The sequence below is a fragment of the Cryptomeria japonica genome, unplaced genomic scaffold (genome assembly GCF_030272615.1).
Source record: "Cryptomeria japonica unplaced genomic scaffold, Sugi_1.0 HiC_scaffold_1537, whole genome shotgun sequence".
NCBI classification, from domain to species: Eukaryota; Viridiplantae; Streptophyta; class Pinopsida; order Cupressales; family Cupressaceae; genus Cryptomeria; species Cryptomeria japonica.
The window spans coordinates 13439-28472 of NW_026729920.1; the positions used below are offsets into that span (position 1 = coordinate 13439).

The following is a 15034-nucleotide window of genomic DNA, read 5'->3' on the forward strand; positions in this document are numbered from 1 at the left end:
AGGGTGCAACACCGGGACTTCCCGGGAGGTCACCCATCCCAGTACTACTCCGGCCCAAGCGCGCTTAACTGCGGAGTTCTGATGGGATCCGGTGCACTAACGCTGGTATGATCGCACCCGTTATGAGCTTGTCGCAGTGTGTACTTAGCAAACCGCGACCCACGTGCGAATCCACCCCGGCCACCCACCCCCGTCGAGGTGCACACCCTCCCTCGCGAAGTGCGCCCCGTTCGCCAAGTGTGAGCCCTGCCCGGGTGCGCGCACCTTGCTAGGGCGTCGGGTGTGCACCCGGCCCGGCCTACGTGCGTGCACCTGGAGGGGGCGTCGTGTGCGTGCAGTGTCCCGTCTGCAACGCGGTGCCCACACACCACCTCGGGCGCAACGACCTGCGCTCACATGTGGGCCGAGTGCACCTTGGTGCATGTTCGGGGCGCCTCGGGTGCACGCTCGATCTTGCCCCGGTGCACCAAGGCGCTCGGTTTGCCCCGGGTGCGCACTTGGTGCAAGGTGGGCACCCAAAATAGGGATCAAGCACCAAAACACAAGTTTCGGGATGCAAAATGGGACCCAAGGACCACAAATGCGTTCCAAGACCCATGATGGGTCCACGAGAACAAAAATGTGTTCCGAGACTTAATAAACAAATATTGGGTTTTAGGAGAAGAAACATGCTCTGATGCCCAAAACGAGAATCGACCCCGAAAAGGCCACAGGCCAAAAGTGGGATGCGAGACAAAAAAAAATGGGACCCGAGGACCAAAATTGGGTTCCCAGGTCGAAGACAGGGCAACCGGACAAGAAACGACCTCTAAGGCTCGAAATGAGTCCCGACGACTAAAACTTGACAAGAAGCACCCATCAGGCACCCAACTCGACACCCATGGGATGCCGACCCACCCGGGCTTCCACCTAGCACACCTTGGCACCCACCCACCCTCGCACCCAACCTCGCACCCAACTTAGCACCTTTGAACCCACATTGGCACTCACCCTGACCCTGGCACCTTGGAACCCACATTGGCACTCACCTTGACCCTGGCACCCACCTTTGCACTCACCTTGGGACCCACCCTGGCTCCCACCTCGGCACCCACCCAGACACCCACCTTGGTTCCTTGGCACCCACCTTGGATCCTTGGCACCCACCCCGACACCCACCTTGGCACGCAACTTGGCTACTTGCCACCCACCTTGGCTCCTTGACGCCCACCCCGACAACCACCCCGTGACCTACCCTGGCTAGGGTTGGTGCACACCCACCCTGGTGCCCACCTTGGCACCCACCCTATGACCCACCTTGGCACGCACCTTAGTACCCACCCCGTTACCCACCCTAGGACCCACCCCGTGACCCACCTTGGCCAGGGTGGGTGCCTTGGTGCGCACAACTTGCCTGGGCTGCACACCAGGGCGGGCTCAAGATGGCACCCGCGTTCCGTTTTTTTCACTATCTTTCAAAACGGAAATTTTAAAATCTCATTTTTTTCTTTTTTTTGCCTTTTCTGGAAATTAGTGAAGGCAGCGCATCAAAGGTGCGCAATGCTGGTGCGAACCCGGGAGCGCTCCGATGTGTGCTCCAAGGTGCGGCGTGCACGAAGTCCGAGCCCGGTTTGCCCCGGGTGCGCACCTCGCGTGCACCTTCGCCGGGGTGAGCACCTTGGCTGGGTTGCGCGCCCTGGTGCGTACCAAGGAGCGCTCTGAAGTGTGCTCCAAGGTGCGGCGTGCACGAAGTCGGAGCCCGGTTTGCCCCGGGTGTGCACCTCGGGTGCGCACCTCGCGTGCACCTTCGCTGCGGTGGGCACCTTGGCTGGGTTGCGCGCCTTGGTGGGCACCATGCAGTGCACGAAGTCGGAGCCCGGTTTGCCCCGGGCGCGCACCTCCGCCAGGGTGGGCACCTTGGTGCGCACAACTTGCCTGGGCTGCGCATCAGGAAGGGCTCAAGATGGCACCCGCGTTCCGTTTTTTTCACTATCTTTCAGAACGGAAATTTTAAAATATCGTTTTTTTTTGCCTTTTCTGGAAATTAGTGAAGGCAGCGCATCAAAGGTGCGCAACGCTGGTGCGAACCTGGGAGCGCTCCGATGTGTGCTCCAAGGTGCGGCGTGCACGAAGTCGGAGCCCGGTTTGCCTCGGGTGCGCCCTGGTGGGCACCATGGTGCGCACCAAGGAGCGCTCCGAAGTGTGCTCCAAGGTGCGGCCTGCACGAAGTCGGAGCCCGGTTTGCCCCGGGTGTGCACCTCGGGTGGGCACCTTGGTGCGCATGCCTTGCCTGGGCTGCGCACCAGGGCGGGCTCAAGATGGCACCCGCGTTCCTTTTTTTTCACTATCTTTCAAAACGGAAATTTTAAAATCTCATTTTTTTTTGCCTTTTTCTGGAAATTAGTGAAGGCAGCGCATCAAAGGTGCGCACCTCGCTGCCCACCACGGTGCGCAACGCCGGTGGGCACCCGGGAGTGCTTCGAAGTGTGCTCCAAGGTGCTGCGTGCACGTTGTCGGAGCCCGGTTTGCCCCGGGTGCGCACCTCGCGTGCACCTTCGTCGGGGTGGGCACCTTGGCTTGGTTTGCCCCGGCTGCGCTCCGAAGCGGGGTTATTGGAGCGCCGCCTCTTTTTTTGTCGGAGCGTTTGGTGGGGTTTCTCGCATTGGCTCTTCCGAGGCCCGGTTGCCACCCTGGCGCGCACGAAGTCGGAAGTAGGGTTAATTGCCCGGGTGCGCACCTTTGCCAGGGTGGCACCTTACCTGGGCTGCGCACCAGGGCGGGCTCAAGATGGCACGCGCGTTCCGTTTTTTTCACTATCTTTCAAAACGGAAATTTTAAAATCTCCTTTTTTTTTTGCCTTTTCTGGAAATTAGTGAAGGCAGCGCATCAAAGGTGCGCACCTCGCTGCCCACCTTGGTGTGCTCTGAGGTGCGCACCCGGGAGCGCTACGAAGTGTGCTCCAAGGTGCGGCGTGCACGTTGTCGGAGCCCGGTTTGCCCCGGGTGCGCACCTCGCCTGCACCTTGGCCGGGGTGGGCACCTTGGCTGGGTTTGCCCAGGGTGCGCTCCGAAGCGGGGTTACTGGAGCGCCCCCTCTTTTTTTGTCAGAGAGTTTGGTGGGGTTTCTCGCATTGGCTCTTCCCAGGCCCGGTTGTTGGGTGCGCTCCCACCCTGGCGCGCGCGAAGTTGGAAGTTGGGTTAATTGCCCGGGCGCGCACCTTCGCCAGGGTGGGCACCTTGGTGCGCAAACCTTGGCTGGGCTGCGCACCAGGGCGGGCTCAAGATGGCACCAGCATTCCCTTTTTCTCACTATCTTTCAAAACGGAAATTTTAAAATCTCGTTTTTTTTTTGCCTTTTATGGAAATTAGTGAAGGCATCGCATCAAAGGTGCGCACCTCGCTGCCCACCTTGGTGTGCTCCGAGGTGCCCACCACGGTGCGCAACGCCGGTGCGAACCCGGGAGCGCCCCGATGTGTGCTCCAAGGTGCGGCGTGCACGAAGTCGGACCCCGGTTTGCCCCGGGTGCGCACCTCGCGTGCACCTTGGTGCGCACACCTTGGCTGGGTTGCGCGGCCTGGTGGGCACCATGGTGCGCACCAAGGAGCGCTCCGAAGTGTGCTCCAAGGTGCGGCGTGCACGAAGTCGGAGCCCGGTTTGCCCCGGGTGCGCACCTTCGCCGCGGTGGGCACCATGGCGTGCACGAAGTCGGAGCCCGGTTTGCCCCGGGTGCGCACCTCGCGTGCACCTTCGCCGGGGTGGGCACCTCGGCTGGGTTGCGCGCCCTGGTGCGCACCAAGGAGCGCTCTGAAGTGTGCTCCAAGGTGCGGCGTGCACGAAGTCGGAGCCCGGTTTGCCCCGGGTGTGCACCTCGCGTGCACCTTCGCTGCGGTGGGCACCTTGGCTGGGTTGCGCGCCTTGGTGGGCACCATGCAGTGCACGAAGTCGGAGCCCGGTTTGCCCCGGGCGCGCACCTCCGCCAGGGTGGGCACCTTGGTGCGCACAACTTGCCTGGGCTGCGCACCAGGAAGGGCTCAAGATGGCACCCGCGTTCCGTTTTTTTCACTATCTTTCAGAACGGAAATTTTAAAATATCGTTTTTTTTTGCCTTTTCTGGAAATTAGTGAAGGCAGCGCATCAAAGGTGCGCAACGCTGGTGCGAACCTGGGAGCGCTCCGATGTGTGCTCCAAGGTGCGGCGTGCACGAAGTCGGACCCCGGTTTGCCCCGGGTGCGCACCTCGCGTGCACCTTGGTGCGCACACCTTGGCTGGGTTGCGCGCCCTGGTGGGCACCATGGTGCGCACCAAGGAGCGCTCCGAAGTGTGCTCCAAGGTGCGGCGTGCACGAAGTCGGAGCCCGGTTTGCCCCGGGTGCGCACCTCGCGTGCACCTTCGCCGCGGTGGGCACCATGGCGTGCACGAAGTCGGAGCCCGGTTTGCCCCGGGTGCGCACCTCGCGTGCACCTTCGCCGGGGTGGGCACCTTAGTGTGCAGACCTTGGCTGGGTTGCGCGCCCTGGTGGGCACCATGGTGCGCACCAAGGAGCGCTCCGAAGTGTGCTCCAAGGTGCGGCCTGCACGAAGTCGGAGCCCGGTTTGCCCCGGGTGTGCACCTCGGGTGGGCACCTTGGTGCGCATGCCTTGCCTGGGCTGCGCACCAGGGCGGGCTCAAGATGGCACCCGCGTTCCTTTTTTTTCACTATCTTTCAAAACGGAAATTTTAAAATCTCATTTTTTTTTGCCTTTTTCTGGAAATTAGTGAAGGCAGCGCATCAAAGGTGCGCACCTCGCTGCCCACCACGGTGCGCAACGCCGGTGGGCACCCGGGAGTGCTTCGAAGTGTGCTCCAAGGTGCTGCGTGCACGTTGTCGGAGCCCGGTTTGCCCCGGGTGCGCACCTCGCGTGCACCTTCGTCGGGGTGGGCACCTTGGCTGGGTTTGCCCCGGCTGCGCTCCGAAGCGGGGTTATTGGAGCGCCGCCTCTTTTTTTGTCGGAGCGTTTGGTGGGGTTTCTCGCATTGGCTCTTCCGAGGCCCGGTTGCCACCCTGGCGCGCACGAAGTCGGAAGTAGGGTTAATTGCCCGGGTGCGCACCTTTGCCAGGGTGGGCACCTTACCTGGGCTGCGCACCAGGGCGGGCTCAAGATGGCACGCGCGTTCCGTTTTTTTCACTATCTTTCAAAACGGAAATTTTAAAATCTCCTTTTTTTTTTGCCTTTTCTGGAAATTAGTGAAGGCAGCGCATCAAAGGTGCGCACCTCGCTGCCCACCTTGGTGTGCTCTGAGGTGCGCACCCGGGAGCGCTACGAAGTGTGCTCCAAGGTGCGGCGTGCACGTTGTCGGAGCCCGGTTTGCCCCGGGTGCGCACCTCGCCTGCACCTTGGCCGGGGTGGGCACCTTGGCTGGGTTTGCCCAGGGTGCGCTCCGAAGCGGGGTTACTGGAGCGCCCCCTCTTTTTTTGTCAGAGCGTTTGGTGGGGTTTCTCGCATTGGCTCTTCCCAGGCCCGGTTGTTGGGTGCGCTCCCACCCTGGCGCGCGCGAAGTTGGAAGTTGGGTTAATTGCCCGGGCGCGCACCTTCGCCAGGGTGGGCACCTTGGTGCGCACACCTTGGCTGGGCTGCGCACCAGGGCGGGCTCAAGATGGCACCAGCATTCCCTTTTTCTCACTATCTTTCAAAACGGAAATTTTAAAATCTCGTTTTTTTTTTGCCTTTTATGGAAATTAGTGAAGGCATCGCATCAAAGGTGCGCACCTCGCTGCCCACCTTGGTGTGCTCCGAGGTGCCCACCACGGTGCGCAACGCCGGTGCGAACCCGGGAGCGCCCCGATGTGTGCTCCAAGGTGCGGCGTGCACGAAGTCGGACCCCGGTTTGCCCCGGGTGCGCACCTCGCGTGCACCTTGGTGCGCACACCTTGGCTGGGTTGCGCGGCCTGGTGGGCACCATGGTGCGCACCAAGGAGCGCTCCGAAGTGTGCTCCAAGGTGCGGCGTGCACGAAGTCGGAGCCCGGTTTGCCCCGGGTACGCACCTCGCGTGCACCTTCGCCGGGGTGGGCACCTCGGCTGGGTTGCGCGCCCTGGTGCGCACCAAGGAGCGCTCCGAAGTGTGCTCCAAGGTGCGGCGTGCACGAAGTCGGAGCCCGGTTTGCCCCGGGTGCGCACCTTCGCCGCGGTGCGCACCATGGCGTGCACGAAGTCGGAGCCCGGTTTGCCCCGGGTGCGCACCTCGCGTGCACCTTCGGCGGGGTTGCGCGCCCTGGTGGGCACCATGGTGCGCACCAAGGAGCGCTCCGAAGTGTGCTCCAAGGTGCGGCGTGCACGAAGTCGGAGCCCGGTTTGCCCCGGGTGCGCACCTCGCGTGCACCTTTGGCGGGGTTGCGCGCCCTGGTGGGCACCATGGTGCGCACCAAGGAGCGCTCCGAAGTGTGCTCCAAGGTGCGGCGTGCACGAAGTCGGAGCCCGGTTTGCCCCGGGTGCGCACCTCGCGTGCACCTTCGCCGCGGTGGGCACCATGGCGTGCACGAAGTCGGAGCCCGGTTTGCCCCGGGTGCGCACCTCGCGTGCACCTTCGCCGGGGTGGGCACCTCGGCTGGGTTGCGCGCCCTGGTGCGCACCAAGGAGCGCTCCGAAGTGTGCTCCAAGGTGCGGCGTGCACGAAGTCGGAGCCCGGTTTGCCCCGGGTGCGCACCTCGCGTGCACCTTCGCCAGGGTGGGCACCTCGGTGCGCACACCTTCTCAATGTTTTCTTGCCTTTTCTGGAAATTGGTGAAGGCAGCGCATCAAAGGTGCGCACCTCGGTGTGCTCCGAGGTGCGAACCCGAGAGCGCTCCGAGGTGCCCACGAAGTCGAAAGTCGGGTTAATTGCATTGTTTTCCCCGGGTGCGCTCCGAGGTGCGCAACATCGGCGCGCACCAAGGAGGGCTCCGAAGTGTGCTCCAAGGTGCGCACGATGGCGTGCACCTCTGGTGCGCACGATTCGGAGCTCGGTTTGACCGGGGTGCGCACACCTTGGCTGGGTTGCGCACCTTTTGTGCGCTCCAAGGTGCGCACGAAGTCGGAGCTCGGTTTGCCCCGGGTGCGCACCTTCGCCAGGGTGCGCACCTTGATGCGCACGCCTTGGCTGGGCTGCGCACCTTGGTGGGCGCCATGGTGCGCACCTTTCGTGCGCTCCAAGGTGCGCACGAAGTCGGAGCTCGGTTTGCCCCGGGTGCGCACCTTGGTGGGCGCCATGGTGCACTCCGAGGTGCCCAAGATTGGTGCGCACCAAGGAGCGCTCCGAAGTGCGCTCCAAGGTGCGCGCGAAGTCGAAAGTTGGGTTAATTGTCCGGTTTGCCTCGGGTGCGCACCTTGCGTGCACCTTCGCCAGGGTGGGCGCCTTGGTGCGCACACCTTGGCTGGGCTGCGCACACCTTGGCACCCGCGTTTCCTTCATTTTAAATTTTTTTTTTTTACAATCTCTCAAGTGGGAAATTCTATAATCTCAACTTTTTTTGCCTTTTCAGGAAACTTTTGAATGGAGCGCATCATTGGTGCGCTCCGAAGTGTGCTCCAAAGCTCTCTCCAGCTGCGTGCACCTGCCCCGGCCGCGCACCCGGCCCCGCCCAGCTTCGCTCACCTGTCCCGGGCGTCTGGTGCGGAACCTTAGAGTAAGAAACATCACCGTGCACCTTGGCCAACGTGCGCGACTCGACCGAGCGCGCACTGGCCGAGGTGCACACCGATTTCACCTGGGTGCGCGCGCAGCACCTCGGGCGCACCGGGGTGCGCGCACAACGCCCGGGTTGCACCGTGGCCTGTGTGCTCGGGGCGCCTCGGGTGCGCGCTCGGTGTCGCCCCCGCGCGCGCGGTAGTGCGGGCAGCGCACCCCGGCCCGGCCCGGCCCCGACGAGAACGCAAACGGGCAAAAGGTTTATTCAAATAGCATTGCGACGCCCGGCGAAAAACTAAAAAAGGGTGCAACACCGGGACTTCCCGGGAGGTCACCCATCCCAGTACTACTCCGGCCCAAGCGCGCTTAACTGCGGAGTTCTGATGGGATCCGGTGCACTAACGCTGGTATGATCGCACCCGTTATGAGCTTGTCGCAGTGTGTACTTAGCAAACCGCGACCCACGTGCGAATCCACCCCGGCCACCCACCCCCGTCGAGGTGCACACCCTCCCTCGCGAAGTGCGCCCCGTTCGCCAAGTGTGAGCCCTGCCCGGGTGCGCGCACCTTGCTAGGGCGTCGGGTGTGCACCCGGCCCGGCCTACGTGCGTGCACCTGGAGGGGGCGTCGTGTGCGTGCAGTGTCCCGTCTGCAACGCGGTGCCCACACACCACCTCGGGCGCAACGACCTGCGCTCACATGTGGGCCGAGTGCACCTTGGTGCATGTTCGGGGCGCCTCGGGTGCACGCTCGATCTTGCCCCGGTGCACCAAGGCGCTCGGTTTGCCCCGGGTGCGCACTTGGTGCAAGGTGGGCACCCAAAATAGGGATCAAGCACCAAAACACAAGTTTCGGGATGCAAAATGGGACCCAAGGACCACAAATGCGTTCCAAGACCCATGATGGGTCCACGAGAACAAAAATGTGTTCCGAGACTTAATAAACAAATATTGGGTTTTAGGAGAAGAAACATGCTCTGATGCCCAAAACGAGAATCGACCCCGAAAAGGCCACAGGCCAAAAGTGGGATGCGAGACAAAAAAAAATGGGACCCGAGGACCAAAATTGGGTTCCCAGGTCGAAGACAGGGCAACCGGACAAGAAACGACCTCTAAGGCTCGAAATGAGTCCCGACGACTAAAACTTGACAAGAAGCACCCATCAGGCACCCAACTCGACACCCATGGGATGCCGACCCACCCGGGCTTCCACCTAGCACACCTTGGCACCCACCCACCCTCGCACCCAACCTCGCACCCAACTTAGCACCTTTGAACCCACATTGGCACTCACCCTGACCCTGGCACCTTGGAACCCACATTGGCACTCACCTTGACCCTGGCACCCACCTTTGCACTCACCTTGGGACCCACCCTGGCTCCCACCTCGGCACCCACCCAGACACCCACCTTGGTTCCTTGGCACCCACCTTGGATCCTTGGCACCCACCCCGACACCCACCTTGGCACGCAACTTGGCTACTTGCCACCCACCTTGGCTCCTTGACGCCCACCCCGACAACCACCCCGTGACCTACCCTGGCTAGGGTTGGTGCACACCCACCCTGGTGCCCACCTTGGCACCCACCCTATGACCCACCTTGGCACGCACCTTAGTACCCACCCCGTTACCCACCCTAGGACCCACCCCGTGACCCACCTTGGCCAGGGTGGGTGCCTTGGTGCGCACAACTTGCCTGGGCTGCACACCAGGGCGGGCTCAAGATGGCACCCGCGTTCCGTTTTTTTCACTATCTTTCAAAACGGAAATTTTAAAATCTCATTTTTTTCTTTTTTTTGCCTTTTCTGGAAATTAGTGAAGGCAGCGCATCAAAGGTGCGCAATGCTGGTGCGAACCCGGGAGCGCTCCGATGTGTGCTCCAAGGTGCGGCGTGCACGAAGTCCGAGCCCGGTTTGCCCCGGGTGCGCACCTCGCGTGCACCTTCGCCGGGGTGAGCACCTTGGCTGGGTTGCGCGCCCTGGTGCGTACCAAGGAGCGCTCTGAAGTGTGCTCCAAGGTGCGGCGTGCACGAAGTCGGAGCCCGGTTTGCCCCGGGTGTGCACCTCGGGTGCGCACCTCGCGTGCACCTTCGCTGCGGTGGGCACCTTGGCTGGGTTGCGCGCCTTGGTGGGCACCATGCAGTGCACGAAGTCGGAGCCCGGTTTGCCCCGGGCGCGCACCTCCGCCAGGGTGGGCACCTTGGTGCGCACAACTTGCCTGGGCTGCGCATCAGGAAGGGCTCAAGATGGCACCCGCGTTCCGTTTTTTTCACTATCTTTCAGAACGGAAATTTTAAAATATCGTTTTTTTTTGCCTTTTCTGGAAATTAGTGAAGGCAGCGCATCAAAGGTGCGCAACGCTGGTGCGAACCTGGGAGCGCTCCGATGTGTGCTCCAAGGTGCGGCGTGCACGAAGTCGGAGCCCGGTTTGCCTCGGGTGCGCCCTGGTGGGCACCATGGTGCGCACCAAGGAGCGCTCCGAAGTGTGCTCCAAGGTGCGGCCTGCACGAAGTCGGAGCCCGGTTTGCCCCGGGTGTGCACCTCGGGTGGGCACCTTGGTGCGCATGCCTTGCCTGGGCTGCGCACCAGGGCGGGCTCAAGATGGCACCCGCGTTCCTTTTTTTTCACTATCTTTCAAAACGGAAATTTTAAAATCTCATTTTTTTTTGCCTTTTTCTGGAAATTAGTGAAGGCAGCGCATCAAAGGTGCGCACCTCGCTGCCCACCACGGTGCGCAACGCCGGTGGGCACCCGGGAGTGCTTCGAAGTGTGCTCCAAGGTGCTGCGTGCACGTTGTCGGAGCCCGGTTTGCCCCGGGTGCGCACCTCGCGTGCACCTTCGTCGGGGTGGGCACCTTGGCTTGGTTTGCCCCGGCTGCGCTCCGAAGCGGGGTTATTGGAGCGCCGCCTCTTTTTTTGTCGGAGCGTTTGGTGGGGTTTCTCGCATTGGCTCTTCCGAGGCCCGGTTGCCACCCTGGCGCGCACGAAGTCGGAAGTAGGGTTAATTGCCCGGGTGCGCACCTTTGCCAGGGTGGCACCTTACCTGGGCTGCGCACCAGGGCGGGCTCAAGATGGCACGCGCGTTCCGTTTTTTTCACTATCTTTCAAAACGGAAATTTTAAAATCTCCTTTTTTTTTTGCCTTTTCTGGAAATTAGTGAAGGCAGCGCATCAAAGGTGCGCACCTCGCTGCCCACCTTGGTGTGCTCTGAGGTGCGCACCCGGGAGCGCTACGAAGTGTGCTCCAAGGTGCGGCGTGCACGTTGTCGGAGCCCGGTTTGCCCCGGGTGCGCACCTCGCCTGCACCTTGGCCGGGGTGGGCACCTTGGCTGGGTTTGCCCAGGGTGCGCTCCGAAGCGGGGTTACTGGAGCGCCCCCTCTTTTTTTGTCAGAGAGTTTGGTGGGGTTTCTCGCATTGGCTCTTCCCAGGCCCGGTTGTTGGGTGCGCTCCCACCCTGGCGCGCGCGAAGTTGGAAGTTGGGTTAATTGCCCGGGCGCGCACCTTCGCCAGGGTGGGCACCTTGGTGCGCAAACCTTGGCTGGGCTGCGCACCAGGGCGGGCTCAAGATGGCACCAGCATTCCCTTTTTCTCACTATCTTTCAAAACGGAAATTTTAAAATCTCGTTTTTTTTTTGCCTTTTATGGAAATTAGTGAAGGCATCGCATCAAAGGTGCGCACCTCGCTGCCCACCTTGGTGTGCTCCGAGGTGCCCACCACGGTGCGCAACGCCGGTGCGAACCCGGGAGCGCCCCGATGTGTGCTCCAAGGTGCGGCGTGCACGAAGTCGGACCCCGGTTTGCCCCGGGTGCGCACCTCGCGTGCACCTTGGTGCGCACACCTTGGCTGGGTTGCGCGGCCTGGTGGGCACCATGGTGCGCACCAAGGAGCGCTCCGAAGTGTGCTCCAAGGTGCGGCGTGCACGAAGTCGGAGCCCGGTTTGCCCCGGGTGCGCACCTTCGCCGCGGTGGGCACCATGGCGTGCACGAAGTCGGAGCCCGGTTTGCCCCGGGTGCGCACCTCGCGTGCACCTTCGCCGGGGTGGGCACCTCGGCTGGGTTGCGCGCCCTGGTGCGCACCAAGGAGCGCTCTGAAGTGTGCTCCAAGGTGCGGCGTGCACGAAGTCGGAGCCCGGTTTGCCCCGGGTGTGCACCTCGCGTGCACCTTCGCTGCGGTGGGCACCTTGGCTGGGTTGCGCGCCTTGGTGGGCACCATGCAGTGCACGAAGTCGGAGCCCGGTTTGCCCCGGGCGCGCACCTCCGCCAGGGTGGGCACCTTGGTGCGCACAACTTGCCTGGGCTGCGCACCAGGAAGGGCTCAAGATGGCACCCGCGTTCCGTTTTTTTCACTATCTTTCAGAACGGAAATTTTAAAATATCGTTTTTTTTTGCCTTTTCTGGAAATTAGTGAAGGCAGCGCATCAAAGGTGCGCAACGCTGGTGCGAACCTGGGAGCGCTCCGATGTGTGCTCCAAGGTGCGGCGTGCACGAAGTCGGACCCCGGTTTGCCCCGGGTGCGCACCTCGCGTGCACCTTGGTGCGCACACCTTGGCTGGGTTGCGCGCCCTGGTGGGCACCATGGTGCGCACCAAGGAGCGCTCCGAAGTGTGCTCCAAGGTGCGGCGTGCACGAAGTCGGAGCCCGGTTTGCCCCGGGTGCGCACCTCGCGTGCACCTTCGCCGCGGTGGGCACCATGGCGTGCACGAAGTCGGAGCCCGGTTTGCCCCGGGTGCGCACCTCGCGTGCACCTTCGCCGGGGTGGGCACCTTAGTGTGCAGACCTTGGCTGGGTTGCGCGCCCTGGTGGGCACCATGGTGCGCACCAAGGAGCGCTCCGAAGTGTGCTCCAAGGTGCGGCCTGCACGAAGTCGGAGCCCGGTTTGCCCCGGGTGTGCACCTCGGGTGGGCACCTTGGTGCGCATGCCTTGCCTGGGCTGCGCACCAGGGCGGGCTCAAGATGGCACCCGCGTTCCTTTTTTTTCACTATCTTTCAAAACGGAAATTTTAAAATCTCATTTTTTTTTGCCTTTTTCTGGAAATTAGTGAAGGCAGCGCATCAAAGGTGCGCACCTCGCTGCCCACCACGGTGCGCAACGCCGGTGGGCACCCGGGAGTGCTTCGAAGTGTGCTCCAAGGTGCTGCGTGCACGTTGTCGGAGCCCGGTTTGCCCCGGGTGCGCACCTCGCGTGCACCTTCGTCGGGGTGGGCACCTTGGCTGGGTTTGCCCCGGCTGCGCTCCGAAGCGGGGTTATTGGAGCGCCGCCTCTTTTTTTGTCGGAGCGTTTGGTGGGGTTTCTCGCATTGGCTCTTCCGAGGCCCGGTTGCCACCCTGGCGCGCACGAAGTCGGAAGTAGGGTTAATTGCCCGGGTGCGCACCTTTGCCAGGGTGGGCACCTTACCTGGGCTGCGCACCAGGGCGGGCTCAAGATGGCACGCGCGTTCCGTTTTTTTCACTATCTTTCAAAACGGAAATTTTAAAATCTCCTTTTTTTTTTGCCTTTTCTGGAAATTAGTGAAGGCAGCGCATCAAAGGTGCGCACCTCGCTGCCCACCTTGGTGTGCTCTGAGGTGCGCACCCGGGAGCGCTACGAAGTGTGCTCCAAGGTGCGGCGTGCACGTTGTCGGAGCCCGGTTTGCCCCGGGTGCGCACCTCGCCTGCACCTTGGCCGGGGTGGGCACCTTGGCTGGGTTTGCCCAGGGTGCGCTCCGAAGCGGGGTTACTGGAGCGCCCCCTCTTTTTTTGTCAGAGCGTTTGGTGGGGTTTCTCGCATTGGCTCTTCCCAGGCCCGGTTGTTGGGTGCGCTCCCACCCTGGCGCGCGCGAAGTTGGAAGTTGGGTTAATTGCCCGGGCGCGCACCTTCGCCAGGGTGGGCACCTTGGTGCGCACACCTTGGCTGGGCTGCGCACCAGGGCGGGCTCAAGATGGCACCAGCATTCCCTTTTTCTCACTATCTTTCAAAACGGAAATTTTAAAATCTCGTTTTTTTTTTGCCTTTTATGGAAATTAGTGAAGGCATCGCATCAAAGGTGCGCACCTCGCTGCCCACCTTGGTGTGCTCCGAGGTGCCCACCACGGTGCGCAACGCCGGTGCGAACCCGGGAGCGCCCCGATGTGTGCTCCAAGGTGCGGCGTGCACGAAGTCGGACCCCGGTTTGCCCCGGGTGCGCACCTCGCGTGCACCTTGGTGCGCACACCTTGGCTGGGTTGCGCGGCCTGGTGGGCACCATGGTGCGCACCAAGGAGCGCTCCGAAGTGTGCTCCAAGGTGCGGCGTGCACGAAGTCGGAGCCCGGTTTGCCCCGGGTACGCACCTCGCGTGCACCTTCGCCGGGGTGGGCACCTCGGCTGGGTTGCGCGCCCTGGTGCGCACCAAGGAGCGCTCCGAAGTGTGCTCCAAGGTGCGGCGTGCACGAAGTCGGAGCCCGGTTTGCCCCGGGTGCGCACCTTCGCCGCGGTGCGCACCATGGCGTGCACGAAGTCGGAGCCCGGTTTGCCCCGGGTGCGCACCTCGCGTGCACCTTCGGCGGGGTTGCGCGCCCTGGTGGGCACCATGGTGCGCACCAAGGAGCGCTCCGAAGTGTGCTCCAAGGTGCGGCGTGCACGAAGTCGGAGCCCGGTTTGCCCCGGGTGCGCACCTCGCGTGCACCTTCGGCGGGGTTGCGCGCCCTGGTGGGCACCATGGTGCGCACCAAGGAGCGCTCCGAAGTGTGCTCCAAGGTGCGGCGTGCACGAAGTCGGAGCCCGGTTTGCCCCGGGTGCGCACCTCGCGTGCACCTTCGCCGCGGTGGGCACCATGGCGTGCACGAAGTCGGAGCCCGGTTTGCCCCGGGTGCGCACCTCGCGTGCACCTTCGCCGGGGTGGGCACCTCGGCTGGGTTGCGCGCCCTGGTGCGCACCAAGGAGCGCTCCGAAGTGTGCTCCAAGGTGCGGCGTGCACGAAGTCGGAGCCCGGTTTGCCCCGGGTGCGCACCTCGCGTGCACCTTCGCCAGGGTGGGCACCTCGGTGCGCACACCTTCTCAATGTTTTCTTGCCTTTTCTGGAAATTGGTGAAGGCAGCGCATCAAAGGTGCGCACCTCGGTGTGCTCCGAGGTGCGAACCCGAGAGCGCTCCGAGGTGCCCACGAAGTCGAAAGTCGGGTTAATTGCATTGTTTTCCCCGGGTGCGCTCCGAGGTGCGCAACATCGGCGCGCACCAAGGAGGGCTCCGAAGTGTGCTCCAAGGTGCGCACGATGGCGTGCACCTCTGGTGCGCACGATTCGGAGCTCGGTTTGACCGGGGTGCGCACACCTTGGCTGGGTTGCGCACCTTTTGTGCGCTCCAAGGTGCGCACGAAGTCGGAGCTCGGTTTGCCCCGGGTGCGCACCTTCGCCAGGGTGCGCACCTTGGTGCGCACGCCTTGGCTGGGCTGCGCACCTTGG

The 15034-nt window shown here is 62.8% G+C and overlaps 2 non-coding genes across 2 annotated transcripts; both read right to left on the minus strand.

Annotated features, from left to right (window-relative positions):
- On the minus strand, positions 1-119 carry LOC131873345 (5S ribosomal RNA). Its single transcript, XR_009371320.1, has one exon. It is a non-coding gene; the product is annotated as a 5S ribosomal RNA (ribosomal RNA).
- A 7804-nt stretch (positions 120-7923) lies between these two features.
- Positions 7924-8042, minus strand: LOC131873346 (5S ribosomal RNA). The gene has a single exon (XR_009371321.1). It is a non-coding gene; the product is annotated as a 5S ribosomal RNA (ribosomal RNA).
- Between the last annotated feature and the right edge of the window lie 6992 nt (positions 8043-15034).